The sequence below is a fragment of the Rissa tridactyla genome, chromosome 1, assembly GCF_028500815.1.
Source record: "Rissa tridactyla isolate bRisTri1 chromosome 1, bRisTri1.patW.cur.20221130, whole genome shotgun sequence".
Classification (NCBI taxonomy): domain Eukaryota; kingdom Metazoa; phylum Chordata; class Aves; order Charadriiformes; family Laridae; genus Rissa; species Rissa tridactyla.
This window is the reverse complement of record NC_071466.1, coordinates 84,407,338-84,426,507: the sequence shown is the minus strand read 5'-3', so window position 1 is coordinate 84,426,507 and position 19,170 is coordinate 84,407,338.

Genomic DNA, 19,170 nt, shown 5'->3' with positions numbered 1-19,170 from the left:
AAGAAAAACCAAGACGTGCTATGAAGCAAGAAGAAGGGGAATAGCTTTTCCTTGGACAGATATCTTTTTGTGAATCATGAACACAGAGTTGCCAAACATCATAGGTCACTCAGAAACATGGAAAAAAGGAACACGTTATTAACTGTTTTACTGCTACTGGACTGATGGGGTAGATCTAGGTACATGCAGCTCCCTGGATACACTCTGATAGCCCATGGATGGAAAAGAAATTAACAGAAGCAAGGAGCAGTGGAAAACCACCAGCAAGTTAAGCGAGAATACATTTGTGATGCTGCTCCTTAGGGCTCCTCTGCTGTAAATGATTCTTTCTCCCCCACCAGCCCCCCAACCTTTTTAATTTTGTTTTTTTTTAGTCAATATGATAACTAACATGTGTAAACTACCACGGTATAAAAGCACACTGAAGACACTTAACACAACAGGATCACCTCTATGCTCCTGCCTGAGGCCTACCTCAGAAAGTTTGCCTTAAGCTACAACTAAAATTGCCTTGGCTTCACCACATTTCTCTCTCAGGATAGATGCGTTAGTTACCTTTTTAATGGTGAAGGTAAACTTTTACACTGTGGTTTACAGCAATCTTTAAAGTGAAAATCAGATTTATACCTTTGGAACTGAAGCTGGAAGATCAGTTTTGCAAAATGAGTAATACTGGTTAATTGCAAAAGGTCAGTGCAGAATTGATCCATTACTGGTCACTTCTTTCTTGACTTTTCTCATCTTCCCCTCTATGTCCACCTTTTAGATCTTTATTTTGGCTATACTCAGCTGAATCAAAGTGGAGAAGAATGAAAATTAACTTGGTAGAAGACATTTTCTATAGCCTTTCATCTCTGGAAATGCTTTTAATTACTAGAATAGTTTACTGCTAATGTAGTGGATTTATTGAGCTCTAGAAAATCTTTCAGCATTTCATCTGAGGCAGCACACTCGCTTTAAAGTGCTGGTGATAGATGTTTGCTGCTGCTGTTGTAAGCAGCCTAGACCCAGATGTAAGCACTGCTTTATGAAAACCATTTTCCTTGCATCTGTCTCTCTAAAAAAAGAAAGGATGCAGGTGCAGATCCCAGCCAGGATGATCAATATGCCAAAGTAGCATCACTGGGACACCATAAGGCCAGAAGAGAGATGGATTTTGACAAAATGTACAACATCAGAACACAGGAGAAGGGAAGAGATGAGAACATCCATCTCCATTAAGCAACAAGGATGCCTCCTTCGGCGATAAGATGTGTCCATGATGATAGGTTTTAGTTTAATTGAAGATGGCTGACATTCTTCTGAAAACTTTTAGAATAATATTACCTGTGGAAGGATAGGAGAGGAAAATTAAATATTTTTTCCATGCAGATGATGGCTGAGAACTGAATAAGAGTCTAAGACAGGGCTTAAAGGCATAGAAAGACCGTTCTGGGCATGTGAGCACGGGTGTGATGAAGATTATTCTTTTAATGGTGCCATCAGACAGCTGGCTGAGGCTAGTGGGGATAGAAATGAGATCTGTGGCGATGTTGGATAACAAAAGCTGCAAAAATGATGATCATGAACACTGATGGTGTAATGGTGGGATGGAAAGCTGGACACGACCTGGCAATGTACGCTTGCAGCCCAGAAAGCCAGTCATATCCTAGGCTGCATCAAAAGAAACGTGGCCAGCAGGTCAAGGGAGGTGATTTTGCCCCTCTACTCCACTCCGGTGAGACCCCACCTAGAGTACTGTGTCCAACTCTGGAGCCCTCAGCACGGAAAAGACATGGACCTGTTGGAGTGGGTCCAGAGAAGGGCCACAAAAATGATCAGAGGGCTGGAACACCTCTCCTATGAGGACAGGCTGAGAGAGTTGGGGTTGTTCGGCCTGGAGAAGAGAAGGCTCCGAGAAGGCCTTATAGGGGCCTTTCATCACTTAAAGGGGGCCTACAAGAAAGATGGGGACAAACTTTTTAGCAGGCCTGTTACAACAGGATAAGGGGTAACGGCTTTAAACTAAAAGAGGGTAGATTTAGGCTAGATAGAAGGAAGAAATTTTTTATGCTGAGGGTGGTGAAACACTGGCCCAGGTTGCCCAGGGAGGTGGTAGCTGCCCCATCCCTGGAAACATTCCAGGTCACGTTGGATGGGGCTCTGAGCAACCTGATCTAGTTGAAGATGTCCCTGCTTATTGCAGGGGGTTGGACTAAATGACCTTTGAAGTTCCCTTCCAACCCAAAATATTCTATGATTCTATAATGTGAATTTCTGAAGGCTGTTTGTGTGAAAAATAGAAGATTCCCCTTTGTCTCCAATGAGCAATTATGGTATAGCTCACCCAGTCAGGACAGGTAGCAGTTTCTGTGCTGTGTTGTCTTGTTTGAGAATTTGGAAAAGTCAGGTGCTATTGCAGGTGTGCTTGGGAATTTAGGGCTTCTTCAAGGAGACCTGGTGGATATTGCCACAGTCTATGTGACAGAGGCAGGGGAGAGGATCCATAGAGCTATATATCCACGTGTGCATCACACACATGCATGCATGGGAGCGTAGGTCATGCTGTCAGGTGTTAGTAGCCTCCTATCCTCAGTGGGATGGCCACTGAGACCTTAGATTTCTTATTTATGCCCCTTTGTCTTGATCAGTTAATAAATACTTATTATGCTCTACAAGCCTTATAGTTAAATATCAGGGGTATGTTTGGGCTGGAGAGGAATACAGCAGCTGGCAGCAAGCAAAATATAGCTGCTGTACCAGAAAAGCTAACCCTGCATTAATATGATTCTTTTAGATTATTTAAGTCCTCCATCACATCCTGTTTATGTTTTAATCACTTTCTCTAGGCACATACTGACAGTCCCTCTTGCTGGCTTGCCACCAGATGGACTTTAATAAACTATTGTTATATCTGGAAGCACTTTCCTATCTCTTCATAATTGCTTCTTGTAGTACTTACATGTGTGATGCAGAGATGTCAGCCTCCACAGCCATACTTATTGCTATAATTGAGCAGAATATTGTTGCTTCCTTTTTTTTTCTTTTTTTTTCCTTTTCCCACCCCACCCAAGGAATCTGAATTATCTGAGATATTCCTTTGTTTCTTCCCAACTCACTCTTTTCTCTGTTCACCCGACGTTATGCAACAAGCCCCATGTTCTGGTCCTTACCATGGCTGTGCAACAAAGGGTAGGTAAAATGCTAATGTTAATCTGTAGTCTCTGATTTGGCAGACCGGTGGCAGGAAACCAACTTCTGCCTCCTCTCCTCTCCTCTCCTCTCCTCTCCTCTCCTCTCCTCTCCTCTCCTCTCCTCTCCTCTCCTCTCCTCTCCTCTCCTCTCCTCTCCTCTCCTTCTGCGTGTTCTTGCGACAGAGGAACAAGTGTTGAGGGCTCTTAATTTCTGAAATGAACAATGCCTCCCCAACTCTCTTTACCCTTAAGAAAGGTCATCATTATTTCACTAACACACATTAATGAAGGTTACATTTTGATGAAAAGTGTGTACAGAATTACAAGAAAAGATATGGACTTGAGAGCGTCCCCCTGAGTGATCTGAAAAAGCCATTCAGGTAGACAACCCTTGCTTCTTAAAACTTCAACCCCAAGAGGCCTTCAGCTGAAAATGTTGTAGGGATATAGAGAAAAGAGTGTAATATTTTCTCTCTGTCTTAGACTTTTCTCCAGAAAGCATAGCCACAGTATATGATCATTCCTCCTGGGTCCAATTTGGTCCAATGGGATGGAAAGTGATTTGTGACTCAGAATAATTTTATGAGCTCTAGGTATCAATCATTGCTGGCAGAGATGATTTCACAGTTTCAATAAAAGGAAAGAGGCATTTCAGGGAAAGGAAATATTCCAACATTCCTTGAACACCAGTGACAGTCTCCAAAAAGGCCTGCTGGGCCCCTTTGGCATATAACTGCCATCAGGAACTGAAAGAGCATTTCTGAAGAGTAGAAATGAAGTTCAGTTACTGGTTCCTGAGAAAACAGCTTCTGTCCCTCCTGAGAGCCATGGCACCCTTACTATTGAAATAACACAAATGTTCCCTCAGAGAGAGTTGAACAAATACAAGTGTTGGGATGATGTCATGCTTTTTTTGTGTGTGTTCACCAGCTTCACTATTCAATGTCCTGTGCGGGAGCTTGAATAACATTCGGTTTGGGGAGTTTTCTGTGAAAATTAGCTCAAACTTGGAGGGCTTTCCAGCACTTGTATTTCATTCTGACCTGAATACTACTGGAGGGATGCTCCAGGGAACAGAAACACTCAGGATGGAGTTTCATATTTACTGTTACTGTCACCAGGCAAGATCTGGAAAACAATCCCGGGAGCTGAAAATCACCTTATAGACACTGCGTCTGTTTGCCTGGTTTTATTTCAGGTAAGCCAGGAGTAAGGCTAGTATGTAGTATTCAATGGCATGTTTTTCTCTTGTGGAATGCCAGTTTCAGACATTTCCACCTCTCTACCCCACCCTCACTCTAGGTCCCATTTCCACATTACTGTTACTGCGCCCGCAGTCGGTCCCACCAAGAGTAGTACCAGCACAGCCAAGGGGGCAGCAAGTTGTCGTGGTGAAGTTAAGAGGCAGTAGGAAAGGAGGCAAGATGTCTTAAACTGATTTTACTTCTGGCAAAAATGCATCAGTGAGCTATATCTGTGAGAATTCAGCAAAGAAACATTGGTGAATGGGTCTGCTGCTGAAGGGAAGACAAGTTACCATTCAGTCTCCAGCAGCACAGCTGTATTTTTTATGGGGTGCCACTAGTAGTAAAAAGTAGTGGCAAAGCTTAATTTTTGTTACTCAGATCTGCAATGGTGGTCCTCAAATCGCAGAGGAGATGGTTTGTTGAAGAGAATAGTAATTATAACAGCAGTAATTGAGCAGACAACCAGATGTTTGAAAAACTGGTTGCATGGTTGGTCTCAAAGGATGGTGGTTAATGGTTCATGCTCCACCTGGAGGCTGGTTACAGGTGGAGCTCCTCAGGGGTCTGGGCTGGGACCTACTGATGATGTTTAATACATTTATCAGTGACCTGGAGGACGTGATGAAGTGCACCCTAAGGGAGTCTGGTGATGAAGCCAGACTGGTGGGATCAGTTAATATGCTTGAGGACAGGGCGGCCATCCAGAGGGACCCAGATCAGCACTAAGAATGGGTTAATGGGAGTATTACGATATTAATTCAGGAAAAATGCAGAGCCCTGCACTTAGCATAGACTGTACTGCTATGGGCTAGACCAGAGAACAGCTCTTCTGGATAGGACCTGGGTGTTGTGGTGGCTTTTAGGCCAAACATGATCCAGCAGGGAGCCCTGGCAGTGATGTAGGCTAACAGCATCCTCGTCTGTATCAATGGAAGCGTAGTCAATAGATCAAGGAAGCATTTCCTCTGCGCAACACTTGTAAGACCACCCCTAGAGTATTGCATCCATGTTTGGGCCCCCAATGCAGGAAAGACGTGGATAAACCAGAGGTTGCTCAGTGGAGAGCCCCCAGGGCAGTGGGGCTGGAGCACTTGCCCCAGGAAGAGAAGCTGGGGGACCTGGGGTTGGGTCAGCCTGGAGGACAGATGGCTTTGGGCGCACCTGACGGCCATCTTACAAACAGTCATTTTATTACCAAATGTGTTCTTTAATAAGCACACTGCTAATTTTATTTTTATCTTCTCCTTGGCTTTTAATTCTCTAGTCTAATTTGGCCTTACAATTCAGTAGCTATTCCATTATGCCAGAACAATTTGATTTGCTTTGTAATTCCACTATCTATATTATGTTGCAGGGACAATGTTAATTACAGATATTCTTCTCTCATGTGTCTATGAGGTACTTATTTATCATAAAAAAGTGTTACTCTGCCTCTCAAAACATAGCTTTATAATGGCAACATAGAATATTTATTTTATAATGATTACTTACCATACCTCTATAGTGAGAATATATGTAGTGGTCTGCTCCAAGAGCATAAAGCAACCGTGAAAAGAAGTTTGTAACTGTATCAAGTAACAGGCAAAACTGGATATTTGAACATGTTACTGTGACTGTATAATACTACTTGCTTTTCCCTTTCGCATGCAAACTTAAAGAATGTCTCTGCAATGCAATGGTTGCGTGCCAAACTATGGTTTTATTTTCCCTTATGCTTTTTTTTTTTTTCTTCAGATGTTTCCAGACTGCTATCTGCATGTGATTTCTTGCGTTCAGTTGTGCTTGTTCCAGTCTTATTTCTTGTAAGGTCATAAACGGCCATTTCTGGAAATCTATACTCTGGTTTCTCTTTTTCAACATCCAGTGTATGCTGTGAGATTCCTCCTCTGAATCCCTGTAAAGGGTTTATGGGAGTCATCTAGAATTATTCAATATTATTTCTTTTCAGTGATAACATAGCAAGTTCAGGGAATTCAGCACACATGCATGGCATGTAAGAGTATTTATGGTGAATGAGATCTGAAGATATTTCTGGAAGGTAATGCACACTTTCAGAACTATACCCGACTGTATCCCCTTTTCCTTTGTTCTCCAGAGGTTACAAGCCCATGCTTAGCTGTATCCACACATTCCCATCCTTTATACTTACTCATTTTTTGCACAAGAAATTCTGAGCATAGTTGAAGCTGTGAAAAAGGACTAGTGGCCCATAAAAATGGGTGGACGGGTTTCTTTTTAATCTGTAAAGGCTTTGCTAATTCACGCTAGCTGACAGATTGGACTTTATAAGGAAATTCATTTGTTTTGATTCACCAGCAAAGTGATTCTTGTGTGAGGTCAAGAAAGAGTTGAAGTCTCACAGCTGTTAGCGGGAGAGTAGAACAGTAGAACAGCCTGGCTTAGGATTCATCTGACACAATGTGGTAGCTTGCAGTCTAGGTGTCTGCAGAGGAGCCAGGTGTCTCGTCTCTCTTCACAGATCAATGGAAAGAAACAGATACTTCCGTAATGATATTCAACATACCCTATAGTACTTGCTAAAGAGAGGTTAGATGAACAACTCATTTTTTGCCTCTGACTACAGACAGAGTCTAGGGTGACTGATTCATATATCCGCACGGCAGATGTCTAATATGAGACAGGAGGACTCCCTCTCCCGATACCCCAAAACTTCCTCTGAGTTTCAAATTGAAACAAACAAGATCAGGAGCGTCTTGGTTCATCTGCTTTTGCAGTACCTTAAGAAAGAAAATGCATGAAGTATTGCTCTTAAAAGATCTGTGCACCCTAGAAAACTGGCAACTGAAGTTGCTCTGAGCACTGCCTTTGCAATGGGATAGAAAAAGCTGCAAGTTTCATGAAATTTGGAGAGTTTAATAAAAAGATCTAGCATACCATGCGGAAAAAAAAAAAAAATATTCTCTCTGACAGTATTCTGGTCCTGTTGCCATTTTCAGCCAAAATCTGTAAATGGATAGTCCCCATGGGAGCATGAATAGGCAAAGGAATATTTGAGATAGGAACATAATTTAACTTCTGCAAAGGGCAAATGCTAATGCTATTTTGTAATCTGCTGCCTGCCTAATCCAGTATCCATATCCTTTTATCTGATTCTACTTACACTCTAAATTCTTCAAAGCCTTAGGAACATGTCCAGTGGAAAAGCGGAAAACATGTCCACTGGTTTCTGTAGGCTTCATTAAGGCTTAATTCTGCATATTTAGCTGCAAGGAGTCAGTACAAAAACATTCTAACATTTGTAGTGCTGGACTATATTTGGTCAAATTCTGGACTTCTGATTTTTAAACGTAGAGTCAGATCCATTTTCATTTACCTGTCTCCAAACCAGCTCAAACTACCTTTTAAGTTATTCTAGACTTATAAAAATTTCTCTAATTTGGAAAAGTGTATGACATTTATAAAGGAACTAAAATGAGTAGTCTGCTACTAGGCTGTACTGTGTTATTTTTAGTATACTACTTTCAAAAATAACGTTTACAAAAATGATAACACTGTCTTGTAGAGAAAGCGTTATTTTCATAGGTCTGAAACACCGAGAAGTCTTTGGATGAGCTGTAAATTTTCCCTGCTCCTGACTGCACCTACTTGGAGGGCACTGAAAAACATTGGGTGCAAGCCAAGGAGTTCATAAGTGTCCTTAATCCAATTCCTCAGCCCAAGTGATTGATACCGTGCTTGTAGTAAGAGGCTAATGAGTCTTTGCTTAATAATGAAAACTATCTAGATGAGATGAAAGACTTATGCAATTCATTCTGTTAACTGTCCTTATTTGGAACAGTACTTAATTTTTTGTGAAGTGCCTGAGTGGAAGAGCAGATGCCTCACTTTGATTGTGAATGATGTCTTTAAGTTGCTGTGGTCTGTAACACTTTGCGAAAGTTTTCTTGCCTGACTGGAGAGGAACAACTTCTGCGGGCTATGAAGTGGGATGTCTACGGAAAGCTTGAAGGTGGTTTAGTGAGTGAGGTCATGCGGTGGAAAGAACACCTGTCTTCCTGTGATCAGAAAGTTCGGGTCTACAAGAGGCCATCTACATTTGGTTCGCTGAAAGAGAAACTGTGTTTTTATGCAGTTCTACAGATCAACAGATTCTTTTTTCCCTTCTTTCCCTCGCCCTTATGTCCACACACAGATGGCTCGTACATCACTACCTTCAAAAATTAGGGTAGTTCCCCCCCACTTACTGGAAACGATCTCATTGCAACTTCCTATTTTGAGTCACAGGCTAATGGTAGCTCACTTTCTCTGACACTGGATTAAAAATGGCAGGTTAGATTCAGAGACCCAGGTAAATGGTCTCTGAACCTGAAGCTTGAACCCAATGAATCTTGCTGTGAGATTCACAGTGAGATTAAAACATGGGGAATATCTTCAGTCATGAATCTGTGCAGTCCAGATCTGAAGGAAAACAATCAACAACCAGTTTCAGTCTGATGCTGATGAGTTCACACGGATCAACTTTTCCTTAATTGCCATTTTCTAGTTCGCTTGAATGCTGTTTGCTTTTCTTCACTGAATGCATGGATACAACTTCATTTTCATCTTCACACCATCTCTATAAACTCCATCCTTAGCAGTAAGCTAATACATTTTCTTTCCCTCCACAGGTGTTGCTTAGGTAATAAAATAAGAAATGCTTTAAAGTGCAATCAGCCTAATTCCTGAGAGACAACATTCTTTAGAAATCTAGATATTTTTCTATAAATCAATTGAGGTTAAGAGATACTAATAAATCTTTTTGAACTACTGTCTCTAGGGAACTGACCAAATGTAACTCTTTTTGGCCATGTTAAATGAAAAATCGCTTTCAAGGAAGATAATTGTCAGCGAGGTCTAATATGTGATTCTGGTTTGTTCAAAATACGTGTGTAGATAAATTATATATCTGAAGAACTTTGTTAACAGATGCATCAAGTGAAAGAGCCATCCAGCTTGAACTGCTAACAGATTAATTCTAGGCATCATGTGAAATATGACTAAGAGTCACTGTTTCCCCAGCAACACTCTTGCAAAGGACAGCACTAAATCTTCATGGAGAGAAACAGACATTATTCTTATAGAAATTTCCGTGCATGCAAACAGTTTTGCCAAGGGCCTGGGGTGTGCTTTGGAAAGTCTAAGGTCATTATAAACAATAACAAGTTAAAGCAAAATTGAGTGCTAAAAATAGTGTGTGTCACTGGAAGCATCTTTTAAAGTCATTTGTGTGTTTTATTGGAACAAGATACTTATGTGCTCAAAATATTTAAGAACAAGAATGGACTGATTAGAGTAGACACTTTAAATATCCTTTCCAGGGAACGGCATTCCCTGAGGTGCTATGTAAGGGCTCTGAATTCTCTAGCTTGCTTCAATTCTTTAACAAGTGGTTGCCTAACATAAGCATGAAATGCACCAGGCACAGAGACCTCGGCCCTTTCTTGCCCCCCAGGAGGACTGCCTAGCCCAAATCCCTGGCCAGATAGCCTGATTTACTTTCACAGAGGTGCTTGAAACCAATTTGAATACTCTTTAGTCACAGGGTCCTTGATCATTTTCCAGCTGCATAAAAACATTATCTCAGGGAAATCCTCCCCTTCCATGCAGAAACTGTTTCTCTTCCAGTCGGCAATTACATCTCCTCTCCTCCCGCCCATTCAAAACCCTGCAGAACATCAAGTCCTGGGATAACGGCAGCGAGTCCATTTACATGGGAAAGCTATACCAGGAAAGCAAGATGTGTATTTTTAGCTATTACAAATAAGATTTAGCAGTAGGAGACAGAAGGAAGCGTTAAAACTATGTGACCCGTCAAGTCTCTGTGGACCAACTGTTTGGGAACCTTTGAGATGGCAAGATACGCCATACTGTGAGCACATGTAACCCTATTTTTGTTTCCCTTTAAATCCCTAGGCTATTAATTCCTTTTTAAAAAGTAATTTAAAAAGGAAAACAAACCAACCCTTTCCAGCAATAGTCAATAGTAACTTTTTTTTTTTTTTTCTTTTTGGCAGGGGTATTTTTACCACTAATTTTTAAACAGTTTTTGTTGTTTTTTCAAGGTGCCCTTGAGATTACTCTGTGGTTGGCAGGAATACTAAAATGTGCTAGCATCAGAAAGAAGGGAGCACTCCAGCAGCTGTTCCATGCCAGCACATATCAGGCAAGTGTTTTACCCATTTTCAGTTTCGGTGAAAATTTTGCAGGTGGGTGATTTCACTTATCTTTTAGTTTGTGTATGGCTTTAACATGGATCGTGCCGGCTCGATATTGGAAACAACAAATATTTTGAGAACCTTGGATGAAAAAGAAAGGATTTTCTTTTGCTTCACTGAGCTGAAAATACAAACTTGGCAGGGAGTAAACTGTCATGATTGGCCATATCACTCAGTCGCTATTGAAACAGAAATTCCCTTTTGCAAAGGGTTCATCCAACTGCGTCAGTGAGAAGGAGGGATCATCCTAGTGCAGTCAACAACACAGAAAAGACAGGATGAAAATAACATTTCCTAGCCCTTCTAACATTTTGCTCATGTCTCTTTTGTGCCTTCCAAAGATTAACGGGAGTGACTTGTTTCCTTCAAATACATAGTTGAAATGTTGGGGATAAGATGCCGTATTTGGTAAGAATAGCATTGATTCAAACCCGAAGTAAGCCTAGTAAAAGTAGCAGACTATCCAGCTTCTGTTATCTTAATTGCCCTTGAGTAATGTAAATGTCTTATGTGGACACATTGTATATTTCATTACATTTGAATTTTGGACATTTTATGAATGTGTATTTAAGTCATCAGGCACCTTAAGAATCTGCAAAAGATTCCACTTGGTATCTGAATCTCAGGCTGAATAGGACTGATGATATCCAAAATACAAAGCTAATCTCCAGTCCTACAGTCAGTTCCTCACAAGAAAAAACAGATTTTCATATACTCACTGAAGGGCACTCTCCCTGAATACAAGGATCCATTTATATAAATTTCAACTCAAGACCAGGGCCATGAGGAAAATTGGGTACCTTATTTACATTATTAATAAAAGCAATTGCAATTGAATTTACAGGATTCTAACAAAGAAGAGAATGAACTGCTGGAAATAAATCAAGCAAGTAAAGATGAAACACTCTTCCCATAACCTTTTGGTGTCTGCTGCTAGTATCCTCCTTTAGTACAAGGACACCAGCCTGATGGAGAAATTACACATCTGTGGTGAGAGTCAGCACAACGTTGGCACTGAAAGGAAACATTTGGTGCACAGGCAGACGAGAAATCTATACAGAAAGCAAAGGGAGCTATAGAATCTGACAGGAGCTTTCCCCATTTGTGCGACGTCAATTATAAATTCATAGCACTGGCACCACATTCACTTTGGCTTGCAAACAAATAATCGGTCTTCTCACTGTTCTCAGCAGTCCCTGTACAGTCCAGATGACACAAAGGGCATATTGTTGTGATCGCCTCCCTTATCTGACATGGTAGCAAACGGTATGCAACATAGTCCCCAAGAAACTCTTGTGTCACTTTTTTTTGCCTAATGCAGCAGAAAAAGGCAAAGACACAGTATGTCTCCTTATTTTCAGTTTCTGCTTGTTTTTCCCTACTCTCCCACTCCTTGCTCTCTTTTTAAAAGAAATATGTTCAAAATAATGGCATATGCTTAATCTGGACATAATTTACAATGAGGTGTGACAGAAGCATGTTTTGTTGACTAAGCAGAATAGGAAAAGTAGTTCCTTTGATTTAAAACTTTCACTATTTCAAGTTTAATTGGTAAAAAGTTTATTTTTTGCAAGTGACACCGTTGGAGCCAACCCTATTTGGTGTCCCTTAACTACCATTGTCTTCTGAAGGACCTCTCTTGTAATGAAGGGCTTTGTCGCTGATGATGTCATTAATACGTTGCTTTATTACCAACCCCAGAACGCTCATATATGTGATCAAAACTAAAAGTCCTGTGTCTCATGTCTTACTGTTTACATTTTACTTTTAGCCTCTTAAATAGTTCTACCATGTTTCTCAATTTAATTTACATCCTTGATGGTTTTCTACATATGAATTCTTTTTTCTTTGTGGTGCTGAAGGAACTTTGCTTCCATAAAGGCCGTGCAGTTTATCGAAATGAAGCAAAGTGGAGGCCATCTTTTCTTGAGACATTGTGACTTATATCACAAGCAATATTTTGCCAGTACAGAAAAATGTACTACACAAAACTTTGTAACATATTTTGCAGATACGTTACTGCTATATGTGTGTCTGTCTGTCTATCTATCTATCTGTCTATCTATCTATCTATCATAGAATCATAGGTTCAGGTTGGAAGGGACTTTAAAGATCATCTAGTTCCAACCCCCCTGCCATGGGCAGGGACACCTCCCACCAGACCAGGTTGCTCAAAGCCCCATCCAGCCTGGCCTTGAACACGTCCAGGGATGGGGCAACCACAACCTCCCTGGGCAACCTGTTCCAGTGCCTCACCACCCTCACAGTAAAGAATTTCTTCCTAATATGCAATATAAATCTCCCCTTTTTCAGTTTGAAACCATTACCCCTTGTCCTAGCATTATAGTCCCTGATAAAGAGTCTCTCCCCATCTTTCCTGTAGGCCCCCCTGGAAGGCTGCTATAAGGTCTCCCCGGAGCCTTCTCTTCTGCAGGCCAAACAACCCCAACTCTCTCAGCCTGTCCTCATAGGAGAGGTGCTCCAGCCCTCTGATCATCTTCATGGCCCTCTGCTGGACCCATTCAAACAGGTCCATGTCCTTCTTGTGCTGAGGACTCCAGAGCTGGACGCAGTACTCCAGGCGGGGTCTCACCAGAGCGGAGTAGATATATAGCCTTCAATGGCTGTGGCTCAGCACAGGACACCAGCAGAAACTGGGGGATGAAAACAACCCAGTCATACCTGGACTGCCCTTGAGAATGTCGAGGGGACACTGACCATGGTGAACACGGGAAGTGCTCCTCTGCAAAGCACAGAGGCTGTGCTAATTTGGGGGCCCAGCCTACAAGTGGAAGAATGGCTGCTGGAGGTGGAAAGGTGCCCAGACACACAGTGTGGAGTTAGCGGGCTTCACTGAGCATGGTGAGGTCTGAGCACACACAGACATCAGCGAGGACAACCTGTGCAGGTATCCACGGCCCAGAGCAGTCTGTGCTGACAGCCGTACCCCTACCACAGCACTGCATTTAGTACCCTATCCAGTAGAACTCAGCCTAAGTCAGAGATTGTGTGCTACCCAGCTGCTCTCTTGAATCCTAGGATTCATTAGGAAACAAGAATTATTCCAGGGTGATTCAAGCAGAACTTAACCCACCCTTTCAAATATGCACAGGGCAGCAGCAGTTTTAGATTCAGCTTCCTCATCATGTAAATTACTAGTGGTTTTTTTCACAAATAATTGCCAGCTCAGATCTTTACCTGTTATAAATTACTTAATTTTCTTGTGGTTATATGTCAGTTTATACCACTGCAAATCCCGTCTGATGACATAATTGGAAATCTGGGATAAAATGCTAATCTCCAAGGGCATCATAGTCTCTTCACACAGATGTTTCCATAGCAACATAACCATCGTGATACGACCATGGTGAATGGGGGGGTTATGCGATTTATTTCTTTTCCTGTGATTTTTTTTAAATGGAAGAATATGGATGGGGACGGTATAGAAATAATACTAATTGATCCACAAGTACAGGGAAGGATTTGGCAGAGAAAAAGTGGTTATGTGTCTAAGGGGAATATATAGACATGTTATGAAGTGGGACTATGGTCTCCCTCTAATATACATGTATTTTAGATTTAAAAACCTTGGCAGTATTTATGTAGATGGATAAAAGTCTCCACCAAAACCACCGTACATTCTTTACAGGTATTAATTTTCTCACTAACCAGAATAGTATATTAAAGTGCTAAATCTTCTGCCTCTGCCTCACCTGTCAAAAGCAGAGCCAATCTCTTGACATCATCATCCCAAGTCAGTGAACATCCCTGGGTAAGCCTGTTCCCCGGTATCCCTTTCCAAAAGGCCCAAGTCCTTGAGCAGCAGGACTAACGATGCCTGGTTTCCTAAGGCTTTGTGTCTCAGGTATCTAATGTAGTGCAATTTCCAGCCAAAGCATTTTTGACATTTATGGCAGTCATGATAGCTCTCCTGTATGAATTCTCTGTCATTTAGTACAACTTGGGCTCATTCATCTCCCAGTACAAGAACTGACAGGGTCCATCTTCCATGCCTTTTTTTGAAACTTTTAGAAAACTAACATATTTAAGATCATTACTCTATCAAACTCCATCCCATCAAATGTGGCTGAAATTGGTGGGCTAAAAAGTTACAAGTGGGAAGGCATGTACTTTTGCTGTGAAGACATATCCTTCTTCCCTACGAAAAAAGGTGGATGAACTTCACAACATACCTGAAAAACATGAATCTCAAACTTTTGTAGATTAATTGTCTTATCTGTAAGGTCCTTCACCAGTCCTGTGCTGCCCCGTCTCAGATCCGACATGCACCGCAGGAGCGCAGGGATGGTGGGACAACTGCCACTGGCGTGGAAACCCCTGAGAGGTGCTGCGCAGGTGAGGAGAAACCACCTTTGAAGAGGGGAACTGATCACCAGGGGCAGGACCCACATAACCAGCTGTTCAGGTTTGCCAAAAGAAATTATCTATCTCTGTACCTGCAGGAAAAAAATGGGTACCTTGTTTGGATCTTTTCCAGGGTAGAAGTGATTTTAGGGACTTTTCCCAACCACGAATGATTTATGATGCACTTGCTGGAACAGCTATGCCAATAAAAAATAATGTGAGTAAATCAGGCATTATCAACAGCCACATGTTGCTACAGATGAGACAGGGATATGCAAGTTTTCTAAACTTGAATGTATTTCATGTAAAGTCATGTCCTCTCTTCAGTTTTACTTACTACTGGAACTTCGGGTGGGGGTTTACTAAAGCCTCGACTGCACCTTTCAAATTTGCTGTCCTTACTTCTCCAGAAGGAAACCCAGGAGAAACTGGCAGTCCCAGAAGCCCTCACCTGCTTTTCCCCTGACATAAAGGCTCTGCTTTGCTAAGCGGAGGATCCGTGCCTGCCGGGAGCTCCCAGGATGGCACAAACCAAACCCGACAGCACAGGGGTCATCACGTTCCTTCAGCAGTTCCCCTGAGGTCCTTCCAGTTACCAGGGTAAGCCAGGAAGCTGCAAAACCCAGGCACAGGGGAGGTGCAGCCTCAGGCTTTCAGGCTTTCAAAAATGAACCAGTTCCCGGATTTGATGTAAGTAAAGAAGAGCCTCTCTGCTAGCCCATCCTCACTAGGATGGCTTGATTTTTTTCCTGAGCTCATGGGTTGCTTTTTAACTCTCAGAGCACCAGAAGCGAGGAGCGTGGTGCTGGATGGTGCCCTATTCTCATATGCTCTCAGCATCGCAGCTGGACCTGACGTTAGGAGATGGCTTAGTGCGCCCTTCACATCCCTGTGAAGCTGAAATCTTGTGCGGACTTAGTGTCAAAGCCTGAATTCTACTCGGTTTTATGATGACTTCATATTTAGCCCACATTTAGAAAAAGATCCAGATTTGGGACCAAAGTGAAAATTGGATGTGCGGGTTGTAACACCCCGTTAACCCGCAGGGACACCGTGTTTGAACAGAGAGATACCTAACCTCCCACAGGTGACCCTGCAGGGACACCATCAGCCCTCGGATAGGCAATATCCCCCCCAATGGCAACATTCACCCATGTGGGCAGACGAGGGCTGTCTTCCAGACCTGCCCTGGAGCAATCCCAAATTGGGCAGGTGGTGGGATCACAAGCTAGCCCCAAAATCAGGGCAGGCTATAAATCCAGATTGTATCGCTTGCCCATGGCAGAGATTAAGTGCCAGGTGCAGAATCTGAACCCCCACTAAAACTTTCCTGTTTAGTCTAACCATCCCACACAACGGTTTCAGTTGAGCCCTTCAAAGTAACCTGAGCCAAAGAAGTGCTTTCCTCAAAAGCGCAAAAAGAAAATAATTTGAAATGATACTACAAGTACAAAACAGAAACAAGCTTAATATTTAAGGGTGCCTGCATGACCGAAGAATTGTTCTGTTTCTAAAACTGAAATTGAAGAGACCATAAATCCAGTAATACGGTCTACTGTCTTTAGGCATTTTTTGAGAGAAATAACAATATTTATTTAGAAATGCCACTCATTGATCATGTTAATTGTTTTGGGTTTTTTTCTGAGTATAACTTCACAACAAATTTTAGCATGTGTATTTTTAGTATTCGTGGCTGGCAGCTGGATGGCAGAATAGACAATATTATTATGGATTACAGGATCAATAATCCACGTGCTAAGAAGGATTTATGTAAGAGACCACAACAGTTTAAGCTTCAATAAATAACATGTAGCAGAGGACAGAAATAACAGACATCCTCTAAATAAAAACAACAAAATTTTTCTGTATGAAAAAGAAAAATAATACATGTAATATTAAAATCAAAGTCCATTTTTTTAAAGGTAAATAGAATGCATACTGTTACTTTGTAAAAGATTTAAGTACATATTTGCATGAATCAAAATATGTTTTGAGGCCTGAAAGATCAGAACAAAAGGAGCTTTTTCTTGTCTCTGCCCATTTTATCATCTTCCGTGATAAAAAAGAATTTTTTCTTCTTCTCTGTTTGAAGCTCAGATCACAATCCCTGAGGGAATTCATGAGGCAGCAGAGGAGGTGAAAATAACCTCTACATCTGAATACTACGAAAGCCAAGACATCACAAAAGTGTATTGTAGCTGATATTTCATTCAGGGCTTTTTTTTTGCCCCATATTCCTTTTTATGTGAGGTAGTGCATTTCCTCTTTTGCAGTGGGAGCATCAGTCTAAACACCGAACATCCTGGCTTTCACGGTTTATAAAAAGAAGTAAATGTGATCAAAACAATTTTTTTTTTTTTTTTTTGCCTCGGAGATATAACAGTAGCTTTGATTTCCTTAATTACACCCATCACTCTGGAAAGGTCATAGTCTAATTCTGGTTACTATTCTTGGAGCAGAAGGAATAATTCTGAGGGGTTTTTTCACCTACTTTCACAAACCAGCGAGGCCTCCTTCTTCTTTCTTTTACAGGAACAGCTACATCCTCCAGAGACTTCACCAGCATGTGACTAGTCAGTCAACAGGAAATTATTTACAGTTTGATTTTTAATTACTTACGATAACACAAATGCCTGAAAAATTGTAATCCAAGGACAAACCTCCCCCTCACTGAGAAAATTCAGATAATTTAACACTGTGTTGCCACATGCTTCTTATTTACAAACAAACCAACCAAACCAGATTAAACTTCTCCGGTTTTCTTTTGTTTGCTTTCCCAAGCCGTGTGCATAGGAAACCCTGAGCGTGGCTCAAAACAAAACCACGGCAGATGACATTTTGCCGATGACCCCCCCGCATCTCAGGGACCACCGGTGACCCACGGGCTGAGAAACCACCGTCCACACAGTGTATCGCAATACTGTCCTTGGGATCCAAAGAGCTGCAGGCTGCAAGGTGCTAACCCTTTTGGCCCCAGTCCAGCAACACATTTAAGCATGTGCTTACCATTAAACACCTGAGTTGCCCTGTGGGCTTTGGCTGGATTACCCGTGTCGGAGCGCTCTGCTGGCTGACAGCCAGAGCACTCAGCACCGCGCTCTGGTTTCAAGGGGGAAGAGTACGGAGAAAGTTCATCTCCGTGGTGGTGACTAACAAATGCCAAAGAAAGACACTACAGCTCTTTTTCTTAATTGCCGGCCTGATTTATTGCCTCCTGCAGTCAGTGGAAGGATCCCTTTGGCCTTAATGTGATTAAACAGGGTTCCACATGACTAGCTAAACCTGCGACTTTTCTGGCTTTTCCAGTGAAATGACATTGTTAGCTGATGTAAATCTGGATTGTTCCACCATTTCACTAGTTTACTAGATACATTTACTAGTATCCCCTGCTTTCCATGGATAATTAATAGTATCAATGGATTTGCTCTTTTTAGGCTTAACAAAGGCATCATTATAGTAAAACCCACTTGTCAACATAATTTCTTTTCTTGTTTTGGTTTCCTCAGTTCCTCTGAAACAATACATCCAGCTTTGAAGAGCAGTGTGTTTGTAAATACTCTTTCAGAGTGCTGTTATGAGTAGTTTATAGTTCAGGAGGATACTTCTTGCATCCAGTTCTTCTCCACAGGATATGACCACTAATGCAATTCACCTCCAGTTGATTATGTCACTGTTTCAGCCAGCTGGTAATTAGGGTTGGAAATCCTCATGATTCTTCAAGATCCGACAGCTTGGCTGTCTTGGCTGATAATTTTGGTGATAGGAATGGAATATCTTCAGGAGCTCTTCTGGTGTGGATGCACGCTGTTTTCCACTCATCTTTTGCCCAGGGGATTGAATTATCACCTTTCTTCTTTCACACCAAAGGGTAAGGGGTCAGTTGCCTCTCTGTGGTTTCAAAGCAAAGGTGGGGATTTCTCTCCAGATGCTCCTATCTGTAGTGTACGCCTGCAGGCCCCTTGCTGGGGGTAGACGCTGGCTGCTGCCGCTGGCACCCAGCTGGGTTGGCAGCCCATCTGGCAGCCTTTGTCACTCCCTAAAAATAAGTTTTGTTCCCTTGGCCTCTCCCCTGCGAAATGCATATGCCTGCTGTTTGCTACGGGCAGCAGCATGGGTGTTGCGAAGAGCAATATGTCCTCATCAAAGGCCCTGCTGGCAGCTGAGCCGAGG